The following is a 14,572-nucleotide window of genomic DNA, read 5'->3' on the forward strand; positions in this document are numbered from 1 at the left end:
GCACAATGGTTAGAAGAGTGTTCTCAGTCAGAAAATCAATGAATTATTTAAGCAATTAACCAATCGGAGAAACACCTGACACCACAAACAGGAGGCCTCCTTCACACAGCAACATATTCAGCTGGGAACTGTAAACCTTCGCTGGGTTTTGGATGTTCATTTACTCAACAAAGGTGCTCAGATCCAATGGAAAATCAGGATTCCAAAGCGTTTTCACTTGAAGTGTCACGTAAACATAAACCTTGTGATATTCCTGGGAGTTTTTCCTCCCATCCACACAGGCTCAAGTTTTCAAAGCGGTGCCCATCCAGCCGACTTGTGCACGTACACGGAGCAATCGCACTGGAGTGAGACCAGCTGCTGAGTAAACTGACCAGAGCTCCACGCCAAAACCTGACCAAGAAGTCAAACAGCATGTAGAAAGGTAAGCAGGCGCTCAAACAGAAAACGCTCGTCCACTGCCAACAGGGAACATAGTCCAGCTTCCTGCCTCTGGATGGTTAAATCGCTCGCTCTTTATAATCTCTGATGTTTTGTGTCAACTTTAAACAGCCCAATATGAAAAAAAAAGCTGAATAACATCGCAGCATCATTTAACTGAGACACCCAATGCTGCTGCCGCTGCTGCGTTGTCAACGTAGCAGCAACAAGGAGAAAGAAGTGAAGTCCTGCCTGTGTTTGCAGTAGAAGGCCGCAATGTAATGAGCCCAAATAAATCTAATTAGTTTTAATGTGAATGATCTTTGTGGAGGAAGCTTCCAGGCCGATGGTGTAGGAGAGAATAAATAATGGACTTGAGAAGTATTTACTCAACACTGCAGCCTTGGCAAAAATAAAAAAATAAATAAATAAAGCCCTGCTCCGACACATAAATAGGCATCAGGGTCTGGGAGGATGAGATACGCCATCGACTCAGAGGATGAACAAAGAAATCATCATCCTAACTAAAGTGCTAAACAATACCCATAAAAGGCACACGCCTCCTGCCGGTTCATTTCCACACGGAGGATAATGCAGTCATGTTGTCTCAGGCGGATGGGGGGGAAAAAAAGCTAACTGCACAGAGTACGGCCCGCTCCGTGAAATTAATGGCACTCATCAGGAAATAAAGGAGCCATTAAAAGTCGACTGTTGTTCAGCCACAACAAAACGACTTCTTGAATTAAAGTGAGGGTGATTGGACAGATCTGTTTGGAGGTGCAGGACGGGGAAGACACGTCTCCTCAAAGCCTGAGTCAACCTGGAGCAGCTTTGGCAGCAGTGTCACGTTCTTCTCGCCCTCAGCTGTGAATCCTGTTGAAAACTCCGGATTTGCAGTTATCCAGCGGATCCAAACACACATATTCAGTACCGTGACCAACTTCCAGATGTGATGCAGGACATGGAGGCCTTTCAAAACTTCTGTAATAACTGTGATACCAAGGCTTTGAGCACGAGCCCTCATGAATAAAACAAACATCACCGTGCCAAGTTTGCGTGAAATGAATTTTAAGCCTGTGAACTGGAGCCGCTCGCCTTTATCAGCCGACCTTGTCTCCATGTTTGTTTGCAAATCCTGTTATGTAATCACCGAGATCGGTCCTCAAAGAACAAAAAGAGCAAGAAAAGTTCACACATTTTTTAATGTTTTGAATTTAATACTTGAATGTGTGGCTTTACCCAAATATCTGTATGCCCAGTCATTGTACTGGTGTCTGAATATTAATTTTAAAATCTGAGTATTCAGATATCCAAAGCACGGAAATTGCTATATTGACGTTTCAAGCGAAAGCACATTGTTTTGGTATTTTTGCTGGAAAGATACTTTGCATTTACACATCAACATTTTGAAAACTACGTCCGTTTTCACGACAAAGAGAGAAACACTGAAAAAAAACAAGATTTCATGTTTGAAACCACACACACGCACACAGAGATAAGCACACTAAAAGTACACTAACGAGCAAACTGGATTGCTATTCTGGGTGAATGTGTGTGTTTACTTTCAATAAATTCACTCGAGGAAAAAATGTGTCCAGTTTCATCCTTAAAAAAATTAAGACTGCTTTCATAGAGGCCAAATGGAACAAGGGACTTGATTACCATTCTCAACAGAACGGCAAAGAAAGACATCAGTCAATCAGCCACCTGTTAGTGCTGAATGAGAGAACAGAGGGCCAGCGGTGGAATTCAGCTTCGAAAGAACAGCAATCGCGGCGAGAGCCGTCAAAGCCGAACGTTGTTAGCGGTCAGTCGGCTGATAGCTGCGTGTGACAGACGGCCGAGGGCAGAGGCTGAGTGTGCGGGCTTGACCTCAAACTGTGTGGAAATACAGTTAGAGGAGTGAGTGGTTAGAAAGAGGCAAGGCGGCTGACTTAAAATCACACACTTCGTTTTTCAAGTTTGGTTCTTATCCCGATCTCAGTCTTTCCATGCTTTGACTCATTACTTTGACTAATTCGTTGTATATCTGGTAGAGCGGAGTGATCAGCAGGTAGCTGTTGGTGGAGCCTATCCTGCCTGCTCATTAGCAGAATGATGAAAACATGAATGTAGTTTTCATGTTGGGCCACCAGTCTGTGCTCTTTTGTCATGAAAACACACACACATATATAGAAACCGATCCACTATAAGCATTAACAACTGTGAGTTGCACAGAAGCAATTTTTCATAAAAGTTGAATTTTCTCCCCATTTTACATGGAGACGAAATCCGAGCATTTCTAAAAAGTTGTATTTCCAGTGGCTCTGAGCATAGCTGTCATGTAAAAGAACACCTAAAACGCCCATCACTGGACTTAGATTAGCTTGTAAGCATTTGCTAATAACAACAATAAAGTATTTTCAGAAAGCTCCACCTTGACAGACATTTTCCAACAGTTGTGTTTTCAAGTGGCTCCAAGCACCACAGAGGGGTAGGAATATAAATGCAGTCCAAAGTGAGAGATTGGACTTCAGAGATGTTTCTGACCACTAAAAGGCAGATGCAGAAGGAGTTCTACGACCCTAATTTCCACATAAAATGAAAGAGTGCATGCGGTGAATGTGTCGGTAGAAATAAGCACTGAGGCGACGGCGAGGAGCAACAGATAACATGCATGAAGGCGAAAACCTCCGATGTGATTCACATTCAGTCTATTTATAGCCACTGTCACCATCGAATTCTGATAGCTAATAGTGAGAAGCTGCGTTCCTCATCCCATTAGCTTATCTGGTGGAAAGACGGGAGCCCGCTCATCAGGAAATTGCACCGCGGGAAGATTCTTATTCATTGAAACGTGTGGCAAATTTCAAAAAGCAGCCATCAATGTCGTTCTGCGGAACGCGAGACAGAGGTCAGCAGTGGCGTCCGCTGAAAGAACGAAGCAAATATAAAGGGCTAAACACGTGAGGCGACAGGACTGGTTTCAGAGCAGTTAGCAGGGACGGCGCAAGAGGCGGGAAGAGGCCGCAGCATGCGGAGCCGCACGCAGCGAGAATCACGACGGCCGCATTAAATCAAATCAGCGGATGTGATTCGTCTCCGACAGGACGGCTGAACACTGGAGCAGAAATATAAAAAGGTCGGTGGGAGCTCGTCTGTTCACTTTTTTTTTTTTTTCCCACCAAACGGGTGTTTGTTTCCTTTGTCTCCCGTGTGATTCGGCTGCAACATCAATCGAGACTTTCCCTCCAAATGTCAACAGGCAAGGCGCCGCACTCGCTCACCTTTCTCTGCCTGCAATCACCGACGGCCGGCTCTCCAAACTAATAACTCAAACATTACTCCAAATTACTTTGCGGCGTGACATGTTTGAAATCGCTCATTGAAATTCATATCGCGGCCGGAGCTTCAAAGGTTTGATCTAAAGCGCCGAATCAAGGAAGGTAGTGTCAGAAAATTTATCTGCAACAATAATCGAATTATCTTCCGACTGATTATCAAAGAGGAGGCACAAAAGAGGCTTTAATGAGTTTCTTGAATGAACGGGGAGCTGCTGATTCAGGTCTGGTGAAGCTCAGCCAGGTGAAGCAGCTGCAGGACTTCAACAAACTGGAAGCAGGGCGGCCTTCATGTTGCATCCCGACAGCGTCACACATGAAATAAGCAACCAGCTCAGTACCCAGACACCTGGAAGGCTGTGTTGGGTTTTTACACTTCTTGTTTGTTCTGTTCAAAACCTTGGCACTGACGTTAGGAAAAAGAGCGTGTGCCAGTAACAAAAAGAAGATGGATTCATCCGATCGTGTCGCGGCGTCATCAGCAGGAAATTGTTCAGTTCTTCTCAAATGAACAGTCAGCGGTCTCGATGTGACTGACGGTTCCAGGAAATTTGCACTTAAAGCAGGCTGGAATGTGTTTTCTTTTCCTTGAGAAATATTTCTGAAATGTTTCATTCGAGTCAAAAGGCTTGCGTCTCAAAGGGTCATTTTGCAGCACAGATCCACGTCCAGACCCATCTTACAGGCGGGAACTGCTCTCAGTGTGTGAATCTGATTAAAGACATTGCCATTTTGAGAGTTCCAGAGAAACGGTGGGTATTTATGATGGAGTCTTTAAACGAGAGACGCAATGATACCGATACCAGTATCAGGTCTAATGCTGTATACTGGTATTCAAAAAGACACAGCCTGACCGGTATAACGGGACATCATCTGTTAGCAGAGCTGCCAGTAGGCCTGCTGAGAGCACGAGCAACGTCAGCAGTTTAGAGACTGATTAATATTTATGAGGATGACAAGAAGTAAGACAGACTGTCAATTATGTTCTGCTGAAGTATCAAGAGGCTGGACGAAAACTAACTCGTACAGCAACGACTCAATCACCAGTGATATTTGGACAAACAGTTAGCCTGATGTTCCTCATTACTTTAACTACTCAGTGGATTCAGGAGGCGTGCTCCATGCTAAAGAGTTTCAGGGCTCACATACATACTGATACACTCATTAAGAGCGATCTGCATGGCAACGCACAGCAAACTCTGTTTCTTCGTCTGCGGTCTACAGTACACACGGTACAGAGGGCCTGAATCACATAAAGACCCCTTCAGTCCGGTACGGCCAGCAAGTTTAAAAGTTTTAGTTCAGGATAAGTTGTTGGAAATGACACTTAATGGCATAAGAACGCATATCAGCACTCAGTATCAGCTAAAAGCAAAACGTTTGATATTAGTGCATCCCATTTTTCAGCGTGGGACAAAATCTGTAGAACACTCAGAGGGAACAGGCGGATGACTGTCATTTTATGATCGTGCAACCAAAGACGACCATAAATTCTTATTGCTGCTATGAGGTAGAGATGTGAACACCAAAAAGAAATGCAGTAAGAAAAAATAGTGTGCATAATCTGGAAGAGGGGGAAAAAAAAAAAAAGAGGAAAAATGTCTGTGTACTGAGGAACACTGCAGCAACTGTCACTGGTAATTCAAGTTGACCCCAATTTATGGAGTCTATGTCACATAATATACTTATCACTATGTTAGAATCACGCCAAAATGAAACTATAAACTCGCTGATTTAATTCTATTTAAACATGGCTAAACAAAAGAAATTTCTTTATTCCCCCCTCAAATGGTGAATGCTGATTCTGCATTTACTGAAAAGAAAATAGCCAATTAATAGTTGCAGCAGCAAAGTACAACAATAATTCCATCCATGTTACCATCTGTGGGTCATTATAATGTCAGTCATTTACTTGCGGATGTTCACATGGTCATTTTTGGAGCTTCTGTATATGTAAAATAAAAACAATGAAGTTATGAAATTACCAATGTGTGTCTTCATTAGAATCCAATCCATCAAACAAGAACCAACAGCACAGGAAGGCTGTGCTTCGGCAGAGAAGACAAATTTTTGAGGCTGCAACCCGTACAGAACTCTTTTACTCATGCTACAAATGCATGTCTTTTGCACCATCTGAATGGTAAATAATCAGACTCTGCTGCAGCGTAGGATCTACTGCATAGAAACACAAATTTCCCGACCCGCTCAGCTCTTTAGTTTAGCATTTCTGCCCGTTTTACACACATAATGTGTTTGCTCCTGTCTGTCGACGGTTCTGCCTTCATAACAACCAAGTCACATTTCCCCAGCGGACAAGAAAATATCTACTTAATCTCATCTAATGCAATCTTTTCATATTTCTTTTGCTCTATTTAATAGTCCACTGAGCAATACCATCAGCTGTCAGCTATGAATCTTATTAGCATATATAGCATGAACACGAGTTTATGCTTTATTGTAAACACAGAGGAGCTGTGTACGCATCTATGGCAAATACTCAGGGTGAAATAACTGCAGTAAAATGCATGTTTAATCCGAGCTGCGTCTGATATGTATTCAATTCTATTAAACTAGCAGAGAAAGTCAAGGAAATCTACAGAAAGCCAATTCTGAATTCATAAAAAACTCAATCGTATCATTGGGAACTGTGGCGAAACCCCCCAGGGCTTGGCAACAAATCAAACTCCGGCCTTGTCTGAGCATCTAATTAACAAAATTACCTCTGATCTATATTTTCGTGGAGCCGCAGAGTAGCTAAACACATCAGTGCTGCAAGGTTACGAGATGCAGCGTCTTACACATGCATTAATAAGCTGCCTTTTCAAAAATAAATGAGCTCAGCTTTGCACGAGCGTGCCACAGGAGAAACTAGTGATCAGTGGCTCAAAGAGACTCTGATGACTCCAGTTTCGGCCGTAAACTTGCCCCCGACCTCTCAGGGCTCTGCCAGTACGGCCGCCGCTCTTACTGCCTCTTCCTGCACATATTTATAAGCCTCATCACATTTCAGTGCCAGAAGCAAATCCAGCACGAAGGAATCACGAGGACGCACGCCAAAGAGGTCCTAAACGCCGATCGCGTGTGGACACCTGAAGGTGCGGGCACGGGAAATATTTCACAGGAAAAAAGCAATTTCCATCTTGGTTAGGCGATGTGGGATCCCAGGAGCGAGGCCAATAAGATGCTTCATTTATCATGCTGAAAGTTTTCATTACCACCAGCACCTTGTTCCATTCACGCGTTTGGCAGACTTATTTACCCTTGACTCATTTGGCTTTTTCATGGGGAGGAGCGGGGGCAATGAACGACTGCCGCGGGCAAGAAAATGTACCATGATACGGGCTCGTTTAATTTAAGTTTCGGGCATTTTATACAGCCTCACGTTCTCTTATTGGACGACGCTCTATTACATTAGTCCGGACAAGACTCCCGGTGAGTTACAAGGCATGGGTTTGTATCCAGGAGAAGCCAAACGTGTGTTTAAGCCAAAGTGCTGCATGTAAAAAAAAAAAAAAAATATCAAGGGGTTTAAAAAAGTTTGCTCACTTATTTTTATTGTCGAGCCAAATGACCTTCAGGAGCAGCAAAACAATTACTGCGATTTGGTGAGTCTAATTTGTTTTGGCGAGCCAAAACGGTGACACACGGTTTAAATAAAACTTCAGGAAGCACTGACTCAATTTTAATTCAATTTCATGTCTCCAAAAATGTTATTTCTTAATCCACAGAATGTTTCAACCACTCGGCTGGCTCGTTGATGAGCCGCTCTCAGGACCACTGGCTGTTTGTGTTGCCTTGCCAAAAACATGCATCAACGAAATCTATCGAAAAGCCTAATTGATCATGTTCCATATTCTGTCAAGGAATGCTTTTATTCAAATAAAACACACATCAGATCACGACAAGGACAGAGTCATGGAAATGGCAATCCACTTCATTAAGCTCACTACACACACACACACACACACACACACACATGCACACACACAACAAGCAATAGAACAATTCAAAAACATAATTCTTCTTGTGGCTAAAAGCAGCTGCGATGTATCGTCATGGGTCCATATATTGATCAGTGCCTGCGGCTTGTCATTACTCAGTCATTACTACGTCAGGCAACAAGACATTTTCCGAGCTTTTTTTTGTTTTGTTTTCCTCAGCTTCCTCTAGATGGCGCTGTTGTTTGTTGCTTAGGATATTTTTCGACTCAAAATTTTCCACATGATTTATGTCGATACATCTGATAATCCATCTGATAATCCCTCCAACATTTGAATGTAAACACACTGTAAGGATTTTGACTAACCCCTAATCGTAGCCCACGCGTTTCAAGACTTTCATTTTTTTGGTCCTAGCCAGACAGCTAGCTAAGATATCCTAAGGCAAATTTAACTAAACTCAGTTTAGGGCAGGGGAAATATAATACACTTAGAAAACAAACATATGGTTTGGATAAACTAGTCCAGGATGAATTAAGCAGCAATAAAAGTCACAAAAATGCTGAGTTAATTTAGAGTTGCAGGGAAAAAAAGATCAGTGAAGATGAATTAATCTAACAAAAAGTACAAAATTAAGCCAGAAGATATATGAAGTCAGGAAAAAATAAGTTCATCTAAGAGTTTCAAAGAAGAACAGCCAGCTAAGATAATAATGCTAAGATCCACTTTAAACGACAAAGTTTCAAGCGACAACATTCCCTTTCAACATTTTCATGTCAGAAAAGTTTTGTATTTATGTGGCAACATTTTGAAAACAATGTCCCGTTTACACAGAAATGCTGTTGTGAGGTGGTGCCACTAGTGGGCGCTGTTATTTGTTTTTCTAATGAAACCAAACAGTCCATGCCATTCATAAGTAATCAATCTCAACATGTCAAGGAAGCGTTCACACTGGTTTCTACAACTGATCTTGAGAAAGTCCCAAGCATATAACCCAACGATTTATTTCATGCAATTACAGTAACCCAAACCTCACAGCACTGGCCTCGACACACCCATTCACCAGCTTGGCTTTGGTCGTATGCTCACTGAACACTGACTAAAATGTACAGTGCAGGTTGTGGGCCTGACAGTACGGCACTGTGTGGGCTTTAAGGAGCAGAAAGTGACACACAGTCTTATTTTCAAACATCAGAAGCACCAAATTTAAATATACTTCTTGAGTGCCTAGGTCTTGAGCTGAACTTTTTTTTTTTTTTTTTGTACTCTTTGTAGGTCTTAATATTCTCCCGGAGTAATGCTTCATACGGGCAACAAAGAGGCTCCATTAGTGCTGGAATGAAGCCTTTTATTTAATGAAACAATGCTGGTTCAACCACGAAGGACTGACACAAAGGGAACGAGAGGCGAGTGTGGAAACAGGCAGCGACTCGAAGCTCCGTCAGCCGTCTCATCTGTCAACGCTCCTGATTTATCGAGTTGTATAGGAAGCGCACATTCCATCACAGCGATGATGAGACAACACCTGAGCCCGGCGACACAAAAACGATCAATTATCTCAACAAAGAAAGGCCCAGATATCCCCGCGCCGTCTTCTTTTAAACTACATGAAGGCATTCCCTTCAAATACAGATGAGGATAAACATGCTGATCCAGTGAAAAGAGGCGTTCTAATCTGCCCCCCCGCCACGTTTTTGATTCCACAGGTGACGGCGGCATGAGTCACGGCAGGCGAAGAACCGTTTGATGTTTCCAACAGAGGCTGAAGTCGCATCACTTTGCAGTGATCTGACAGCAGAACAGCTCCGGGTGGGAGGACGAACCCGCGGAAACAGGGTTTGTGGTGACAGAGAGCAGTCGGGAGAGCATGGGTGGGCAGAGATCATGTCGTCAGTCACGGAGCGATCGCCAGCTGATGGATGAAGTTCCTACTTCATAGAGTACTGAACCTTCCTGTGAACCAATAATTAGACGCAGAAATTGGGCATTTTTCTTTCACAGTCTGTAACTGACACTGACTAAAAATCACTTTGTGACTTCACATCATTTTGAAGTAATTTCTCTCCTGTTGAACATTTTCAGGAAAAGAAGAAGAGGGGCTCAATGTGCTTAAAGCATACACCAACAAGCAGACATGTCAGGGTAGCTGGAGACTGGCTCAGCAGGTAACAGATTGTGCTCACCACCCACACCAGCCTGCTAGCAGTGAGAAATCCTGCTGCAGCGAACCTAAAGTAACCCTCGTTTGACTGCACTGACATCAAAACAATTCATGTTAACGTTGGACACATCCTCAAACTCGTGGCCAAAGGAAAAGAACAATATATTTAGCCCACGAGTAGTGGGCTTTCAGTGAAGATAAGTTTTTGGGGTTTTTTTGTGCACATTAGTCTCAGGTTTCTCAAGTTTTATGTTTAGTTTAAACCCAGCGGTGTATCTTTTTCTTTTTGGTGACATGTTACCTGCGCTGTTGGTCCACTGTGGCAAACAGACCTGTCATACAGTGTTACCTAGTGGGCCACTACTGTATTCAGCAGAATATTTGAATTTCTAAGTTATATGACCTAAAAAACAAAAAAAAAGTCATAAAAGGAATGTAATATTGTGATAAAGTTAATGGATATGTTGTTCAAGTCTGATTTCTTAACATTGCATTTAGACTGTTTCACCATACAGACTGTTGTTAAAGCTAAATGAAGCCACACGAAATGATAAAACTTTTCATCAACAGTAACAGTCTGCATTAAGCATGAATTTATCAAGAGGTAAAACGATGACAGGTGAAAAACATCCCCACAATAAAGGATGAATATGTAATAAAAGACGGACGGAACCGACGTCACGTCACCCAGAGCGTTCTGAAATCACGTTTGGATTGAGTCGAGCAGTACATAACCATATTGAACATTTTGATTGAAAACTCATAATGAAAACTTTGACTCATAAAATAAAATCAACACATGATTTATATGAATATGGTTCTCTGGTCAAGCCGACACGGTTGTGTAAACTAGCAATAGAAACCAATGCATGTTCTGAAACCAGGCTTCTAATATGCTTTTTTTGCACTGAAATTCAGCACTTTTGAATGGGTTCCAATGGGACTTGGGCTCGTTTTGAAACCAACATCATCGCCCCCTGCTGGAAATTCCCTAGAATTACATCTTTTCTCCACTGCATTGGCTTCATTTTTCAGCAACAGAGGTTGGCGATTGGTCAAGACCAAGACCAGACCAAGACTTCAAAGGTGCAAGAGTGATTCAACACCAGTACGTTGAAAACGTGATCTTGAGACTGGTCTCAACTCAAGTAATTAAACACTCAGGTACACAAAAAAAAAAGTGAAATGCCTGGCCCCCTCACTCCGAATCCATTGATGATCCTCCCCTAAATCATTATGCATTTGATATCTGAAGACAATCGGTTTGCATCAAAGATCACATTAACAAGAAATAGTTAAAAAGTAACCAACAGTCCCCCACTTTTAACACAACAGAAACACATTTATTCTTTTCCTTCAACTGCTCCAGCTATTGGGAAGAAACTCCACGTTGGCCTGGGCACCATCATAAAAACACACCTATTCTATTTTCACATCTTGAAAGGTAATAATTAAATCAACATGCAGCATCTGTTTCATCTGCCTACAATTCTGTTTGAAATTCATTCAAGTCAAATCTCCTCCTGTGAACTAAAAAAAAAGGAAACTAACAGAAATGTGACATTTCCCTCACTTCCTCGATGTTTTCATCCACCGTTTGAAGTTTGACTGAAGCACCCTGAGCGTCTTTTATGTAACATCTTTGAATTCTGCTTTTAACTCAAGAAAAACAAGATTAAAAAATAAAACTAAAAAAAAAATTGGACAAGTGATTGTTGGCAACAGATGAGAGAAACAGAAATTACAGGTAAATCAGAATTATTTCTATGAGAGTTTCTGAATAGCGAATAAAAACACCTTGACTGCCAGTAGTACAACTAATGCAGAGTCATTTTAACACGATGCAGCTTCACTAAAACATTAAGAAGGAAAATGTATCGGCAAAAAATAACAATATAAGTTGGAATTTAACAAATTATATCACAATACTCTACGAAAGATGCAACAGCACTACAGTTCAACCACTAGGTGGCAGTGTTAAAACTGTCTTGAGCAATTAGCTTTTGCAAAAACGAACACGGCAGGAAGTACAGCTAATGTTGCATTTCCATCCATCCATCCTGCATTTTCCTGTGCAGGATCACTGCAGCTGATATAACCGGTAACTATTCGCATTTCAGTGACGTCAAAATTTCTGAATCGAGAAAGACGTCTCTTCTTTGGAAAAACCAAGTTGGAGTGTTCCAGTTGGTCAAAACACCGCAAGTCTTTTTGAAAGTTTTATTTGTCCTCACTCTTTCAAAATGTGTTCTAAAACTTGAAACAGAAACAAACATAAGAAATTAAAAATAACTGTTAAGCCGCATTCCTCTAATGATCACACTGGACCAGATACATTCAGCTCTGCATGTTCCATCTAGAGAATAATTCAGACTGTGACAGAATGACAAACCACAGGAGAGGCAGAGCTGTTGGGGGGGGAAAAGCGTAACATGCTTTTATTTGCAAAGGGAATGTACTGAAATAATTTAAACTAAATGAGACAAATTAATCTTAGAAAGCTGATATGTTCGGTCCTTCCAGCTGATTTGTATTCATGCCACCCAGGCAGGTTCACACGGGACAACTCACTGATCAAATGGAAAGAAAAATAAGTCGAAAATCACTGATTAACTAAGACATGTGCCAAAACACTGGACCTAAAGAGCGAAAGGGAGTGAAGAAAGCGAGCCAAGGCTACAAAGGTTTAACAAGTGGGCCCGTGGCAGGAGCAGAGGTGGCTGCTTTATCATATTACTGGATCCTAAATGGGAAGCATACCGGCTCGGAGAGTAATTTCCAGAGATGACACCTGACCCCTGATTGGCTCCACGTTAAATGAAGCAGTGCCTCATGCTTTAAGTGCACCTGCACTGATTATAATTCTGCCACCAGAGACAGCAGACATATTTCCAAAAGACAATAGCGCGCCGCTATAAATATTTCACCCCGAGCTGTTGGCTGTTCCGACACAGTAAATCCCAAGGCGGCGACCACATAGCGAGCCAGGAGGAAGGAGAGGGAGAAGTTCCTGAAGTCCAGTGTGTGGACTGCCATGAAATTTACACGACCTTTGTTTAACTCTCTCTGAAATCAGCTCTCCGTGACCACTTTGTCCCATGCTCTGGCTGACTGCTGGAAACCTGGGAGACAGGCAGGGGAGGAAAAAAAATGCAATTTGCCAGGAGCCTCAAGGCTAATTCACCCTGATTTCCACAGCACAGGAGATGAGCCACTCCAAGAGCAGCCATTCAGCCACCGCTGCCGGGGCTGTGTTGCACTATCAACCTGTTCGGGGGAGACAGACCGGCCGGGGGTGGGTGAGGGATTTGTGAAACTGTTTAATCGCTGACCTCAACAAGTCTTCCCCTGAACCATCCCCTCTTGATTTCACAACTGAGGAAGAATGGAGAAAACAGTGACTCTGTCTATGAAATTAGGAGGGTGCAAAAGCAGAAGTGAGACCAAGACAGAGGATCCTTGTCCATCCTGATAGTGGAGTGTCTGCACTTGGATCGTCGGTGCTACAGAGCATTTCCCAAAGTTATTATCCTGGATCTCCCGCAGCGATCCGCTGTGGATGCAGGATATGATGCAATTCTAAAGCTGCCTCTTTATTGGGATGTGCACTGTGCCCCACATGAACTCACACAAAGCAAACTGGTGAAGATCAGCTCAGCCGATTGCTTCACATCCGATTAACAAAATACAGTTTTACAACACAAAGCAGAGTGTTGAAAATCAGCTGTCGGTTAAAATGCGTAAAACGTGCGTAAAATACAATTACAATATATATTTCCCCCTGCAAATGTGAGCGCTGGCTTATATTTTACTGGTTGCCTGGAATCGTAACATGCAAAATGCAAAATGTGGGTTTTACTCGTGAAAGAGCGACGACAAAAGAGGCGAAAACAGAGGAAAAAGCCGAACTCGTTCGCTCCTTCCACCTTGCACCGACTTGCGCAACAAACTTTCCCCGTTAGATTCAAGGAGTGGAATGAATTCCTTCAACTAAACAAAAACAACCAATCCCCGTAAAAAAAAACAAAACAAAAAAAACACCCACGCTCACTAAAAGTTCCCAAACAGAAGCCGCGGTAAGTTGTCCGTGAGGAAGGGGAAAGTGAGAAACAGCCACAACAACAACAACAACAACAACACCGGCCGGGAAAGTGGAGCTGCGGAGTCCGGGGAGCGGTGCGCGAATCTCGGCTGAGAGAGGCAGGCGGAGACCGGGGGTGAAGGGTGGAGAGAGAGAGAGAGAGACACAGAGAGAGAGAAGGGAAGAAAGAGAGAGAGGCGGGTACTCACCCGGGAGAGAGCCAGAAACAAGTCCGAGCGGCCCCGCAGGAAATAATAGAAGCCCACCGGGTCGGGAGCGGTGCGCGCAGTCCGAGCTCCACATCCAGCAGCTCCTCCGCTCCTCCTCCTCTCCTCTCCTCTCTTCCTCCCCCTCCTCCTCCTCCTCCTCCTCCTCGGCTCGCCTCCACAGCTGCTCGGTAAGTTTGCTGACGTCAACAAGCTCCGGGGCTCCGCCGGAGGAGCCGCGCGGTTCAAACGCAGGGAGGAAGTCCGGGAGGAAGGGTGCGCTCCGCCGGGCCCGGGCGCAGCTCCGCCAGCCGCAGCCCACTCACGACAACGCTCCAGTGGGAACAATGGCTTTAACTCGACCCCGGCTGGGAAAACACACACGAAAAAAAACACTTTAATCAGCACTTCTGAGTTACTGTGGCTGCTTTGTTTTAAAGGTGATA

The 14,572-nt window shown here is 43.3% G+C and overlaps 1 protein-coding gene across 5 annotated transcripts in view; it reads right to left on the bottom strand.

Moving 5' to 3' along the window:
- The window catches only part of gulp1a (GULP PTB domain containing engulfment adaptor 1a), an 87,167-nt gene extending 72,888 nt beyond the window's left edge, over positions 1-14,279 (bottom strand). For 2 of the 5 annotated variants that reach the window (XM_030111452.1, XM_030111458.1), the window contains exon 1: positions 14,130-14,279. The gene's annotated coding sequence lies outside the window, so the exon portion shown is untranslated. The remainder of the gene's footprint in view (positions 1-14,129) is intronic. The other 3 variants (XM_030111459.1, XM_030111460.1, XM_030111453.1) reach the window with 2 other exon arrangements.
- Positions 14,280-14,572: the final 293 nt, after the last annotated feature.

This window comes from Salarias fasciatus, chromosome 16 (assembly GCF_902148845.1).
Source record: "Salarias fasciatus chromosome 16, fSalaFa1.1, whole genome shotgun sequence".
NCBI lineage: Eukaryota > Metazoa > Chordata > Actinopteri > Blenniiformes > Blenniidae > Salarias > Salarias fasciatus.